Source organism: Labrus bergylta, chromosome 9 (assembly GCF_963930695.1).
Source record: "Labrus bergylta chromosome 9, fLabBer1.1, whole genome shotgun sequence".
Lineage (NCBI taxonomy): Eukaryota > Metazoa > Chordata > Actinopteri > Labriformes > Labridae > Labrus > Labrus bergylta.
Genome location: NC_089203.1, coordinates 7,863,441 through 7,876,034, shown reverse-complemented (window position 1 = coordinate 7,876,034; position 12,594 = coordinate 7,863,441). Strand labels below are relative to the sequence as shown.

Sequence of the window (12,594 nt, the reverse complement as noted above, 5' to 3'; positions counted from 1 at the left end):
AGGTCTTCTCAAAAGGTAGTGTGGCCGAGTGGTCTAAGGCGCTGGATTAAGGCTCCAGTCTCTCAGGAGGCGTTGGTTCAAATCCCTCCACTGCCATTTGACAAGGACAACTGTGTCCTCACATATTTGTGTGTGATAGACTATTTACATAAATAACCTCCAAATGTTGATGCAAAACACTGAGTGGGAAAAAGTGCTTGCCAAAGGCAAGAACCTGTATCTACATCCATTTAAAACATTAACAAGGACTGCCATCACTGCCATAAAACATAGACAAGGACTGCCATCTCTTCATGTCATCTAAATGTTGATAAAATGTTGCAAAACACTGAGTGGGAAAAAGTGCTTGACCAAGGCAAGAACCTGTATCTACAGCCATTGAAAACATGAATCATCAAGGAAGTCGCTCTTACTCATTTGGCAAAGGCACTAGATGCTATGTGCCCTCTCAGAGTGTTTTTTGGGTGTCTTGGCTCACTAGTTTTCACTGCTTTCTTTAGCCTTAAACAGAAAAGCAAGCCTCACACGTACAAGCCCAGTCCATGAAAACTAAGAGCAGAGTGGCGCAGCGGAAGCGTGCTGGGCCCATAACCCAGAGGTCGATGGATCGAAACCATCCTCTGCTAATTGATGTCCATCTTTATTGGTCTGTGGTGTGTCCTTTGGATCAGTCTGACCTTATGTGCCAAGGGTTGCTCACGCAACCTTCAGATTCCCCATAATTGAGCAGACATCTGCAAGTATCCAGCACATTGGCCTCCCCAATAGCACCACGTCTTCCTGAAAGGTAGTGTGGCCGAGTGGTCTAAGGCGCTGGATTTAGGCTCCAGTCTCTCAGGAGGCGTGGGTTCAAATCCCACCACTGCCATTTGACAAGGACAACTGTGTCCTCACATATTTGTGTGTGATAGACTATTTACATAAATAACCTCCAAATGTTGATGCAAAACACTGAGTGGGAAAAAGTGCTTGCCAAAGGCAAGAACCTGTATCTACATCCATTTAAAACATTAACAAGGACTGCCATCACTGCCATAAAACATTGACAAGGACTGCCATCTCTTCATGTCATCTAAATGTTGATAAAATGTTGCAAAACACTGAGTGGGAAAAAGTGCTTGACCAAGGCAAGAACCTGTATCTACAGCCATTGAAAACATGAATCATCAAGGAAGTCGCTCTTACTCATTTGGCAAAGGCACTAGATGCTATGTGCCCTCTCAGAGTGTTTTTTGGGTGTCTTGGCTCACTAGTTTTCACTGCTTTCTTTAGCCTTAAACAGAAAAGCAAGCCTCACACGTACAAGCCCAGTCCATGAAAACTAAGAGCAGAGTGGCGCAGCGGAAGCGTGCTGGGCCCATAACCCAGAGGTCGATGGATCGAAACCATCCTCTGCTAATTGATGTCCATCTTTATTGGTCTGTGGTGTGTCCTTTGGATCAGTCTGACCTTATGTGCCAAGGGTAGCTCGCGCAACCTTCAGATTCCCCATAATTGAGCAAACATCTGCAAGTATCCAGCACATTGGCCTCCCCAATAGCACCACATCTTCCTGAAAGATAGTGTGGCCGAGTGGTCAAAGGCGCTGGATTTAGGCTCCAGTCTCTCAGGAGGCGTGGGTTCAAATCCCTCCACTGCCATTTGACAAGGACAACTGTGTCCTCACATATTTGTGTGATAGACTATTTACATAAATAACCTCCAAATGTTGATGCAAAACACTGAGTGGGAAAAAGTGCTTGCCAAAGGCAAGAACCTGTATCTACATCCATTTAAAACATTAACAAGGACTGCCATCACTGCCATAAAACATTGGCAAGGAATGCCATCTCTTCATGTCATCTAAATGTTGATAAAATGTTGCAAAACACTGAGTGGGAAAAAGTGCTTGGCAAAGGCAAGAACCTGTATATACAGCTATTGCAAACATGAACCATCAAGGAAGTCGCTCTTACTCATTTGGCAAAGGCACTAGATGCTATGTGCCCTCCCAGAGTGTTTTTTGGGCGTCTTGGCTCACTAGTTTTCACTGCTTTCTTCAGTCTGACCTTATGTGCCAAGGGTAGCTCGCGCAACCTTCAGATTCCCCATAATTGAGCAAACATCTGCAAGTATCCAGCACATTGGCCTCCCACATAGCACCAGGTCTTCTCAAAAGGTAGTGTGGCCGAGTGGTCTAAGGCGCTGGATTAAGGCTCCAGTCTCTCAGGAGGCGTGGGTTCAAATCCCACCACTGCCATTTGACAAGGACAACTGTGTCCTCACATATTTGTGTGTGATAGACTATTTACATAAATAACCTCCAAATGTTGATGCAAAACACTGAGTGGGAAAAAGTGCTTGCCAAAGGCAAGAACCTGTATCTACATCCATTTAAAACATTAACAAGGACTGCCATCACTGCCATAATACATTGACAAGGACTGCCATCTCTTCATGTCATCTAAATGTTGATAAAATGTTGCAAAACACTGAGTGGGAAAAAGTGCTTGACCAAGGCAAGAACCTGTATCTACAGCCATTGCAAACATGAACCATCAAGGAAGTCGCTCTTACTCATTTGGCAAAGGCACTAGATGCTATGTGCCCTCCCAGAGTGTTTTTTGGGTGTCTTGGCTCACTAGTTTTCACTGCTTTCTTTAGCCTTAAACAGAAAAGCAAGCCTCACACGTACAAGCCCAGTCCATGAAAACTAACAGCAGAGTGGCGCAGCGGAAGCGTGCTGGGCCCATAACCCAGAGGTCGATGGATCGAAACCATCCTCTGCTAATTGATGTCCATCTTTATTGGTCTGTGGTGTGTCCTTTGGATCAGTCTGACCTTATGTGCCAAGGGTTGCTCACGCAACCTTCAGATTCCCCATAATTGAGCAGACATCTGCAAGTATCCAGCACATTGGCCTCCCCAATAGCACCACGTCTTCCTGAAAGGTAGTGTGGCCGAGTGGTCTAAGGCGCTGGATTTAGGCTCCAGTCTCTCAGGAGGCGTGGGTTCAAATCCCACCACTGCCATTTGACAAGGACAACTGTGTCCTCACATATTTGTGTGTGATAGACTATTTACATAAATAACCTCCAAATGTTGATGCAAAACACTGAGTGGGAAAAAGTGCTTGCCAAAGGCAAGAACCTGTATCTACATCCATTTAAAACATTAACAAGGACTGCCATCACTGCCATAATACATTGACAAGGACTGCCATCTCTTCATGTCATCTAAATGTTGATAAAATGTTGCAAAACACTGAGTGGGAAAAAGTGCTTGACCAAGGCAAGAACCTGTATCTACAGCCATTGAAAACATGAATCATCAAGGAAGTCGCTCTTACTCATTTGGCAAAGGCACTAGATGCTATGTGCCTTCCCAGAGTGTTTTTTGGGTGTCTTGGCTCACTAGTTTTCACTGCTTTCTTTAGCCTTAAACAGAAAAGCAAGCCTCACACGTACAAGCCCAGTCCATGAAAACTAAGAGCAGAGTGGCGCAGCGGAAGCGTGCTGGGCCCATAACCCAGAGGTCGATGGATATAAACCATCCTCTGCTAATTGATGTCCATCTTTATTGGTCTGTGGTGTGTCCTTTGGATCAGTCTGACCTTATGTGCCAAGGGTAGATCGCGCAACCTTCAGATTCCCCATAATTGAGCAAACATCTGCAAGTATCCAGCACATTGGCCTCCCCGATAGCACCACATCTTCCTGAAAGGTAGTGTGGCCAAGTGGTCAAAGGAACCATCATGAACCATCAAGGAAGTCGCTCTTACTCATTTGGCAAAGGCACTAGATGCTATGTGCCCTCCCAGAGTGTTTTTTGGGTGTCTTGGCTCACTAGTTTTCACTGCTTTCTTTAGCCTTAAACAGAAAAGCAAGCCTCACACGTACAAGCCCAGTCCATGAAAACTAACAGCAGAGTGGCGCAGCGGAAGCGTGCTGGGCCCATAACCCAGAGGTCGATGGATCGAAACCATCCTCTGCTAATTGATGTCCATCTTTATTGGTCTGTGGTGTGTCCTTTGGATCAGTCTGACCTTATGTGCCAAGGGTAGCTCACGCAACCTTCAGATTCCCCATAATTGAGCAGACATCTGCAAGTATCCAGCACATTGGCCTCCCCAAAAGCACCACGTCTTCCTGAAAGTTAGTGTGGCAGAGTGGTCTAAGGCGCTGGATTTAGGCTCCAGTCTCTCAGGAGGCGTGGGTTCAAATCCCACCACTGCCATTTGACAAGGACAACTGTGTCCTCACATATTTGTGTGTGATAGACTATTTACATAAATAACCTCCAAATGTTGATGCAAAACACTGAGTGGGAAAAAGTGCTTGCCAAAGGCGAGAACCTGTATCTACATCCATTTAAAACATTAACAAGGACTGCCATCACTGCCATAAAACATTGACAAGGACTGCCATCTCTTCATGTCATCTAAATGTTGATAAAATGTTGCAAAACACTGAGTGGGAAAAAGTGCTTGACCAAGGCAAGAACCTGTATCTACAGCCATTGCAAACATGAACCATCAAGGAAGTCGCTCTTACTCATTTGGCAAAGGCACTAGATGCTATGTGCCCTCCCAGAGTGTTTTTTGGGTGTCTTGGCTCACTAGTTTTCACTGCTTTCCTTAGCCTTAAACAGAAAAGCAAGCCTCACACGTACAAGCCCAGTCCATGAAAACTAACAGCAGAGTGGCGCAGCGGAAGCGTGCTGGGCCCATAACCCAGAGGTCAATGGATCGAAACCATCCTCTGCTAATTGATGTCCATCTTTATTGGTCTGTGGTGTGTCCTTTGGATCAGTCTGACCTTATGTGCCAAGGGTAGATCGCGCAACCTTCAGATTCCCCATAATTGAGCAGACATCTGCAAGTATCCAGCACATTGGCCTCCCCAATAGCACCACATCTTCCTGAAAGGTAGTGTGGCCGAGTGGTCTAAGGCTCCAGTCTCTCAGGAGGCATGGGTTCAAATCCCACCACTGCCATTTGACAAGGACAACTGTGTCCTCACATATTTGTGTGTGATAGACTATTTACATAAATAACCTCCAAATGTTGATGCAAAACACTGAGTGGGAAAAAGTGCTTGCCAAAGGCAAGAACCTGTATCTACATCCATTTAAAACATTAACAAGGACTGCCATCACTGCCATAAAACATTGACAAGGACTGCCATCTCTTCATGTCATCTAAATGTTGATAAAATGTTGCAAAACACTGAGTGGGAGAAAGTGCTTGACCAAGGCAAGAACCTGTATCTACAGCCATTGAAAACATGAATCATCAAGGAAGTCGCTCTTACTCATTTGGCAAAGGCACTAGATGCTATGTGCCCTCTCAGAGTGTTTTTTGGGTGTCTTGGCTCACTAGTTTTCACTGCTTTCTTTAGCCTTAAACAGAAAAGCAAGCCTCACACGTACAAGCCCAGTCCATGAAAACTAAGAGCAGAGTGGCGCAGCGGAAGCGTGCTGGGCCCATAACCCAGAGGTCGATGGATCGAAACCATCCTCTGCTAATTGATGTCCATCTTTATTGGTCTGTGGTGTGTCCTTTGGATCAGTCTGACCTTATGTGCCAAGGGTAGCTCGCGCAACCTTCAGATTCCCCATAATTGAGCAAACATCTGCAAGTATCCAGCACATTGGCCTCCCCAATAGCACCACATCTTCCTGAAAGATAGTGTGGCCGAGTGGTCAAAGGCGCTGGATTTAGACTCCAGTCTCTCAGGAGGCATGGGTTCAAATCCCTCCACTGCCATTTGACAAGGACAACTGTGTCCTCACATATTTGTGTGTGATAGACTATTTACATAAATAACCTCCAAATGTTGATGCAAAACACTGAGTGGGAAAAAGTGCTTGCCAAAGGCAAGAACCTGTATCTACATCCATTTAAAACATTAACAAGGACTGCCATCACTGACATAATACATTGACAAGGACTGCCATCTCTTCATGTTGATAAAATGTTGCAAAACACTGAGTGGGAAAAAGTGCTTGCCAAAGGCAAGAACCTGTATCTACAGCCATTGCAAACATGAACCATCAAGGAAGTCGCTCTTACTCATTTGGCAAAGGCACTAGATGCTATGTGCCCTCCCAGAGTGTTTTTTGGGTGTCTTGGCTCACTAGTTTTCACTGCTTTCTTTAGCCTTAAACAGAAAAGCAAGCCTCACACGTACAAGCCCAGTCCATGTAAACTAAGAGCAGAGTGGCGCAGCGGAAGCGTGCTGGGCCCATAACCCAGAGGTCGATGGATCGAAACCATCCTCTGCTAATTGATGTCCATCTTTATTGGTCTGTGGTGTGTCCTTTGGATCAGTCTGACCTTATGTGCCAAGGGTAGATCGCGCAACCTTCAGATTCCCCATAATTGAGCAGACATCTGCAAGTATCCAGCACATTGGCCTCCCCAATAGCACCACATCTTCCTGAAAGGTAGTGTGGCCGAGTGGTCTAAGGCTCCAGTCTCTCAGGAGGCATGGGTTCAAATCCCACCACTGCCATTTGACAAGGACAACTGTGTCCTCACATATTTGTGTGTGATAGACTATTTACATAAATAACCTCCAAATGTTGATGCAAAACACTGAGTGGGAAAAAGTGCTTGCCAAAGGCAAGAAACTGTATCTACATCCATTTAAAACATTAACAAGGACTGCCATCACTGCCATAAAACATTGACAAGGACTGCCATCTCTTCATGTCATCTAAATGTTGATAAAATGTTGCAAAACACTGAGTGGGAAAAAGTGCTTGACCAAGGCAAGAACCTGTATCTACAGCCATTGAAAACATGAATCATCAAGGAAGTCGCTCTTACTCATTTGGCAAAGGCACTAGATGCTATGTGCCCTCTCAGAGTGTTTTTTGGGTGTCTTGGCTCACTAGTTTTCACTGCTTTCTTTAGCCTTAAACAGAAAAGCAAGCCTCACACGTACAAGCCCAGTCCATGAAAACTAAGAGCAGAGTGGCGCAGCGGAAGCGTGCTGGGCCCATAACCCAGAGGTCGATGGATCGAAACCATCCTCTGCTAATTGATGTCCATCTTTATTGGTCTGTGGTGTGTCCTTTGGATCAGTCTGACCTTATGTGCCAAGGGTAGCTCGCGCAACCTTCAGATTCCCCATAATTGAGCAAACATCTGCAAGTATCCAGCACATTGGCCTCCCCAATAGCACCACATCTTCCTGAAAGATAGTGTGGCCGAGTGGTCAAAGGCGCTGGATTTAGACTCCAGTCTCTCAGGAGGCGTGGGTTCAAATCCCTCCACTGCCATTTGACAAGGACAACTGTGTCCTCACATATTTGTGTGTGATAGACTATTTACATAAATAACCTCCAAATGTTGATGCAAAACACTGAGTGGGAAAAAGTGCTTGCCAAAGGCAAGAACCTGTATCTACATCCATTTAAAACATTAACAAGGACTGCCATCACTGCCATAAAACATTGGCAAGGAATGCCATCTCTTCATGTCATCTAAATGTTGATAAAATGTTGCAAAACACTGAGTGGGAATAGTGCTTGACAAAGGCAAGAACCTGTATCTACAGCCATTGCAAACATGAACCATCAAGGAAGTCGCTCTTACTCATTTGGCAAAGGCACTAGATGCTATGTGCCCTCCCAGAGTGTTTTTTGGGCGTCTTGGCTCACTAGTTTTCACTGCTTTCTTCAGTCTGACCTTATGTGCCAAGGGTAGCTCGCGCAACCTTCAGATTCCCCATAATTGAGCAAACATCTGCAAGTATCCAGCACATTGGCCTCCCACATAGCACCAGGTCTTCTCAAAAGGTAGTGTGGCCGAGTGGTCTAAGGCGCTGGATTAAGGCTCCAGTCTCTCAGGAGGCGTGGGTTCAAATCCCACCACTGCCATTTGACAAGGACAACTGTGTCCTCACATATTTGTGTGTGATAGACTATTTACATAAATTATCTCCAAATGTTGATGCAAAACACTGAGTGGGAAAAAGTGCTTGCCAAAGGCAAGAACCTGTATCTACATCCATTTAAAACATTAACAAGGACTGCCATCACTGCCATAAAACATTGACAAGGACTGCCATCTCTTCATGTCATGTAAATGTTGATAAAATGTTGCAAAACACTGAGTGGGAAAAAGTGCTTGCCAAAGGCAAGAACCTGTATCTACAGCCATTGAAAACATGAATCATCAAGGAAGTCGCTCTTACTCATTTGTCAAAGGCACTAGATGCTATGTGCCCTCCCAGAGTGTTTTTTGGGCGTCTTGGCTCACTAGTTTTCACTGCTTTCTTTAGCCTTAAACAGAAAAGCAAGCCTCACACGTACAAGCCCAGTCCATGAAAACTAAGAGCAGAGTGGCGCAGCGGAAGCGTGCTGGGCCCATAACCCAGAGGTCGATGGATAGAAACCATCCTCTGCTAATTGATGTCCATCTTTATTGGTCTGTGGTGTGTCCTTTGGATCAGTCTGACCTTATGTGCCAAGGGTAGATCGCGCAACCTTCAGATTCCCCATAATTGAGCAAACATCTGCAAGTATCCAGCACATTGGCCTCCCCGATAGCACCACATCTTCCTGAAAGGTAGTGTGGCCAAGTGGTCAAAGGAACCATCATGAACCATCAAGGAAGTCGCTCTTACTCATTTGGCAAAGGCACTAGATCCTTTGGATCAGTCTGACCTTATGTGCCAAGGGTAGATCGCGCAACCTTCAGATTCCCCATAATTGAGCAAACATCTGCAAGTATCCAGCACATTGGCCTCCCCAATAGCACCACATCTTCCTGAAAGGTAGTGTGGCCAAGTGGTCTAAGGCTCCAGTCTCTCAGGAGGCGTGGGTTCAAATCCCACCACTGCCATTTGACAAGGACAACTGTGTCCTCACATATTTGTGTGTGATAGACTATTTACATAAATAACCTCCAAATGTTGATGCAAAACACTGAGTGGGAAAAAGTGCTTGCCAAAGGCAAGAACCTGTATCTACATCCATTTAAAACATTAACAAGGACTGCCATCACTGCCATAAAACATTGGCAAGGAATGCCATCTCTTCATGTCATCTAAATGTTGATAAAATGTTGCAAAACACTGAGTGGGAAAAAGTGCTTGCCAAAGGCAAGAACCTGTATCTACATCCGTTTAAAACATTAACAAGGACTGCCATCACTGCCATAAAACATAGACAAGGACTGCCATCTCTTCATGTCATCTAAATGTTGATAAAATGTTGCAAAACACTGAGTGGGAAAAAGTGCTTGACCAAGGCAAGAACCTGTATCTACAGCCATTGCAAACATGAACCATCAAGGAAGTCGCTCTTACTCATTTGGCAAAGGCACTAGATGCTATGTGCCCTCTCAGAGTGTTTTTTGGGTGTCTTGGCTCACTAGTTTTCACTGCTTTCTTTAGCCTTAAACAGAAAAGCAAGCCTCACACGTACAAGCCCAGTCCATGAAAACTAACAGCAGAGTGGCGCAGCGGAAGCGTGCTGGGCCCATAACCCAGAGGTCGATGGATAGAAACCATCCTCTGCTAATTGATGTCCATCTTTATTGGTCTGTGGTGTGTCCTTTGGATCAGTCTGACCTTATGTTCCAAGGGTAGATCGCGCAACCTTCAGATTCCCCATAATTGAGCAAACATCTGCAAGTATCCAGCACATTGGCGGCCCCAATAGCACCACATCTTCCTGAAAGGTAGTGTGGCCAAGTGGTCAAAGGAACCATCATGAACCATCAAGGAAGTCGCTCTTACTCATTTGGCAAAGGCACTAGATGCTATGTGCCCTCTCAGAGTGTTTTTTGGGTGTCTTGGCTCACTAGTTTTCATTGCTTTCTTTAGCCTTAAACAGAAAAGCAAGCCTCACACGTACAAGCCCAGTCCCTGAAAACTAACAGCGGAGTGGCGCAGCGGAAGCGTGCTGGGCCCATAACCCAGAGGTCGATGGATAGAAACCATCCTCTGCTAATTGATGTCCATCTTTATTGGTCTGTGGTGTGTCCTTTGGATCAGTCTGACCTTATGTGCCAAGGGTAGATCGCGCAACCTTCAGATTCCCCATAATTGAGCAAACATCTGCAAGTATCCAGCACATTGGCCTCCCCAATAGCACCACATCTTCCTGAAAGGTAGTGTGGCCGAGTGGTCTAAGGCTCCAGTCTCTCAGGAGGCGTGGGTTCAAATCCCACCACTGCCATTTGACAAGGACAACTGTGTCCTCACATATTTGTGTGTGATAGACTATTTACATAAATAACCTCCAAATGTTGATGCAAAACACTGAGTGGGAAAAAGTGCTTGCCAAAGGCAAGAACCTGTATCTACATCCATTTAAAACATTAACAAGGACTGCCATCACTGCCATAAAACATTGGCAAGGAATGCCATCTCTTCATGTCATCTAAATGTTGATAAAATGTTGCAAAACACTGAGTGGGAATAGTGCTTGACAAAGGCAAGAACCTGTATCTACAGCCATTGCAAACATGAACCATCAAGGAAGTCGCTCTTACTCATTTGGCAAAGGCACTAGATGCTATGTGCCCTCCCAGAGTGTTTTTTGGGCGTCTTGGCTCACTAGTTTTCACTGCTTTCTTCAGTCTGACCTTATGTGCCAAGGGTAGCTCGCGCAACCTTCAGATTCCCCATAATTGAGCAAACATCTGCAAGTATCCAGCACATTGGCCTCCCCAATAGCACCACGTCTTCCTGAAAGGTAGTGTGGCCGAGTGGTCTAAGGCGCTGGATTTAGGCTCCAGTCTCTCAGGAGGCGTGGGTTCAAATCCCACCACTGCCATTTGACAAGGACAACTGTGTCCTCACATATTTGTGTGTGATAGACTATTTACATAAATAACCTCCAAATGTTGATGCAAAACACTGAGTGGGAAAAAGTGCTTGCCAAAGGCAAGAACCTGTATCTACATCCATTTAAAACATTAACAAGGACTGCCATCACTGCCATAAAACATTGACAAGGACTGCCATCTCTTCATGTCATCTAAATGTTGATAAAATGTTGCAAAACACTGAGTGGGAAAAAGTGCTTGACCAAGGCAAGAACCTGTATCTACAGCCATTGAAAACATGAATCATCAAGGAAGTCGCTCTTACTCATTTGGCAAAGGCACTAGATGCTATGTGCCCTCTCAGAGTGTTTTTTGGGTGTCTTGGCTCACTAGTTTTCACTGCTTTCTTTAGCCTTAAACAGAAAAGCAAGCCTCACATGTACAAGCCCAGTCCATGAAAACTAAGAGCAGAGTGGCGCAGCGGAAGCGTGCTGGGCCCATAACCCAGAGGTCGATGGATCGAAACCATCCTCTGCTAATTGATGTCCATCTTTATTGGTCTGTGGTGTGTCCTTTGGATCAGTCTGACCTTATGTGCCAAGGGTAGCTCGCGCAACCTTCAGATTCCCCATAATTGAGCAAACATCTGCAAGTATCCAGCACATTGGCCTCCCCAATAGCACCACATCTTCCTGAAAGATAGTGTGGCCGAGTGGTCAAAGGCGCTGGATTTAGGCTCCAGTCTCTCAGGAGGCGTGGGTTCAAATCCCTCCACTGCCATTTGACAAGGACAACTGTGTCCTCACATATTTGTGTGATAGACTATTTACATAAATAACCTCCAAATGTTGATGCAAAACACTGAGTGGGAAAAAGTGCTTGCCAAAGGCAAGAACCTGTATCTACATCCATTTAAAACATTAACAAGGACTGCCATCACTGCCATAAAACATTGGCAAGGAATGCCATCTCTTCATGTCATCTAAATGTTGATAAAATGTTGCAAAACACTGAGTGGGAAAAAGTGCTTGGCAAAGGCAAGAACCTGTATATACAGCTATTGCAAACATGAACCATCAAGGAAGTCGCTCTTACTCATTTGGCAAAGGCACTAGATGCTATGTGCCCTCCCAGAGTGTTTTTTGGGCGTCTTGGCTCACTAGTTTTCACTGCTTTCTTCAGTCTGACCTTATGTGCCAAGGGTAGCTCGCGCAACCTTCAGATTCCCCATAATTGAGCAAACATCTGCAAGTATCCAGCACATTGGCCTCCCACATAGCACCAGGTCTTCTCAAAAGGTAGTGTGGCCGAGTGGTCTAAGGCGCTGGATTAAGGCTCCAGTCTCTCAGGAGGCGTGGGTTCAAATCCCACCACTGCCATTTGACAAGGACAACTGTGTCCTCACATATTTGTGTGTGATAGACTATTTACATAAATAACCTCCAAATGTTGATGCAAAACACTGAGTGGGAAAAAGTGCTTGCCAAAGGCAAGAACCTGTATCTACATCCATTTAAAACATTAACAAGGACTGCCATCACTGCCATAATACATTGACAAGGACTGCCATCTCTTCATGTCATCTAAATGTTGATAAAATGTTGCAAAACACTGAGTGGGAAAAAGTGCTTGACCAAGGCAAGAACCTGTATCTACAGCCATTGCAAACATGAACCATCAAGGAAGTCGCTCTTACTCATTTGGCAAAGGCACTAGATGCTATGTGCCCTCCCAGAGTGTTTTTTGGGTGTCTTGGCTCACTAGTTTTCACTGCTTTCTTTAGCCTTAAACAGAAAAGCAAGCCTCACACGTACAAGCCCAGTCCATGA

The 12,594-nt window shown here is 45.2% G+C and overlaps 20 non-coding genes across 20 annotated transcripts; all 20 read left to right on the top strand.

Moving 5' to 3' along the window:
- The first annotated feature begins 14 nt into the window (after positions 1-14).
- trnal-aag (transfer RNA leucine (anticodon AAG)) lies at positions 15-96 on the top strand. The gene has a single exon. It is a non-coding gene; the product is annotated as a tRNA-Leu (tRNA).
- A 458-nt stretch (positions 97-554) lies between these two features.
- On the top strand, positions 555-626 carry trnam-cau (transfer RNA methionine (anticodon CAU)). The gene has a single exon. It is a non-coding gene; the product is annotated as a tRNA-Met (tRNA).
- Positions 627-786: 160 nt separating this feature from the next.
- On the top strand, positions 787-868 carry trnal-uag (transfer RNA leucine (anticodon UAG)). The gene has a single exon. It is a non-coding gene; the product is annotated as a tRNA-Leu (tRNA).
- Positions 869-1,326: 458 nt separating this feature from the next.
- trnam-cau (transfer RNA methionine (anticodon CAU)) lies at positions 1,327-1,398 on the top strand. Its single transcript has one exon. It is a non-coding gene; the product is annotated as a tRNA-Met (tRNA).
- Positions 1,399-1,558: 160 nt separating this feature from the next.
- trnal-uag (transfer RNA leucine (anticodon UAG)) lies at positions 1,559-1,640 on the top strand. Its single transcript has one exon. It is a non-coding gene; the product is annotated as a tRNA-Leu (tRNA).
- Positions 1,641-2,157: 517 nt separating this feature from the next.
- trnal-aag (transfer RNA leucine (anticodon AAG)) lies at positions 2,158-2,239 on the top strand. The gene has a single exon. It is a non-coding gene; the product is annotated as a tRNA-Leu (tRNA).
- Positions 2,240-2,697: 458 nt separating this feature from the next.
- On the top strand, positions 2,698-2,769 carry trnam-cau (transfer RNA methionine (anticodon CAU)). The gene has a single exon. It is a non-coding gene; the product is annotated as a tRNA-Met (tRNA).
- Positions 2,770-2,929: 160 nt separating this feature from the next.
- Positions 2,930-3,011, top strand: trnal-uag (transfer RNA leucine (anticodon UAG)). Its single transcript has one exon. It is a non-coding gene; the product is annotated as a tRNA-Leu (tRNA).
- An 890-nt stretch (positions 3,012-3,901) lies between these two features.
- trnam-cau (transfer RNA methionine (anticodon CAU)) lies at positions 3,902-3,973 on the top strand. Its single transcript has one exon. It is a non-coding gene; the product is annotated as a tRNA-Met (tRNA).
- A 160-nt stretch (positions 3,974-4,133) lies between these two features.
- On the top strand, positions 4,134-4,215 carry trnal-uag (transfer RNA leucine (anticodon UAG)). The gene has a single exon. It is a non-coding gene; the product is annotated as a tRNA-Leu (tRNA).
- A 1,217-nt stretch (positions 4,216-5,432) lies between these two features.
- trnam-cau (transfer RNA methionine (anticodon CAU)) lies at positions 5,433-5,504 on the top strand. The gene has a single exon. It is a non-coding gene; the product is annotated as a tRNA-Met (tRNA).
- A 160-nt stretch (positions 5,505-5,664) lies between these two features.
- trnal-uag (transfer RNA leucine (anticodon UAG)) lies at positions 5,665-5,746 on the top strand. The gene has a single exon. It is a non-coding gene; the product is annotated as a tRNA-Leu (tRNA).
- Positions 5,747-6,193: 447 nt separating this feature from the next.
- trnam-cau (transfer RNA methionine (anticodon CAU)) lies at positions 6,194-6,265 on the top strand. Its single transcript has one exon. It is a non-coding gene; the product is annotated as a tRNA-Met (tRNA).
- A 687-nt stretch (positions 6,266-6,952) lies between these two features.
- trnam-cau (transfer RNA methionine (anticodon CAU)) lies at positions 6,953-7,024 on the top strand. The gene has a single exon. It is a non-coding gene; the product is annotated as a tRNA-Met (tRNA).
- Positions 7,025-7,184: 160 nt separating this feature from the next.
- trnal-uag (transfer RNA leucine (anticodon UAG)) lies at positions 7,185-7,266 on the top strand. The gene has a single exon. It is a non-coding gene; the product is annotated as a tRNA-Leu (tRNA).
- A 518-nt stretch (positions 7,267-7,784) lies between these two features.
- trnal-aag (transfer RNA leucine (anticodon AAG)) lies at positions 7,785-7,866 on the top strand. The gene has a single exon. It is a non-coding gene; the product is annotated as a tRNA-Leu (tRNA).
- A 2,825-nt stretch (positions 7,867-10,691) lies between these two features.
- trnal-uag (transfer RNA leucine (anticodon UAG)) lies at positions 10,692-10,773 on the top strand. Its single transcript has one exon. It is a non-coding gene; the product is annotated as a tRNA-Leu (tRNA).
- A 458-nt stretch (positions 10,774-11,231) lies between these two features.
- trnam-cau (transfer RNA methionine (anticodon CAU)) lies at positions 11,232-11,303 on the top strand. Its single transcript has one exon. It is a non-coding gene; the product is annotated as a tRNA-Met (tRNA).
- A 160-nt stretch (positions 11,304-11,463) lies between these two features.
- trnal-uag (transfer RNA leucine (anticodon UAG)) lies at positions 11,464-11,545 on the top strand. The gene has a single exon. It is a non-coding gene; the product is annotated as a tRNA-Leu (tRNA).
- Positions 11,546-12,062: 517 nt separating this feature from the next.
- trnal-aag (transfer RNA leucine (anticodon AAG)) lies at positions 12,063-12,144 on the top strand. The gene has a single exon. It is a non-coding gene; the product is annotated as a tRNA-Leu (tRNA).
- Positions 12,145-12,594: the final 450 nt, after the last annotated feature.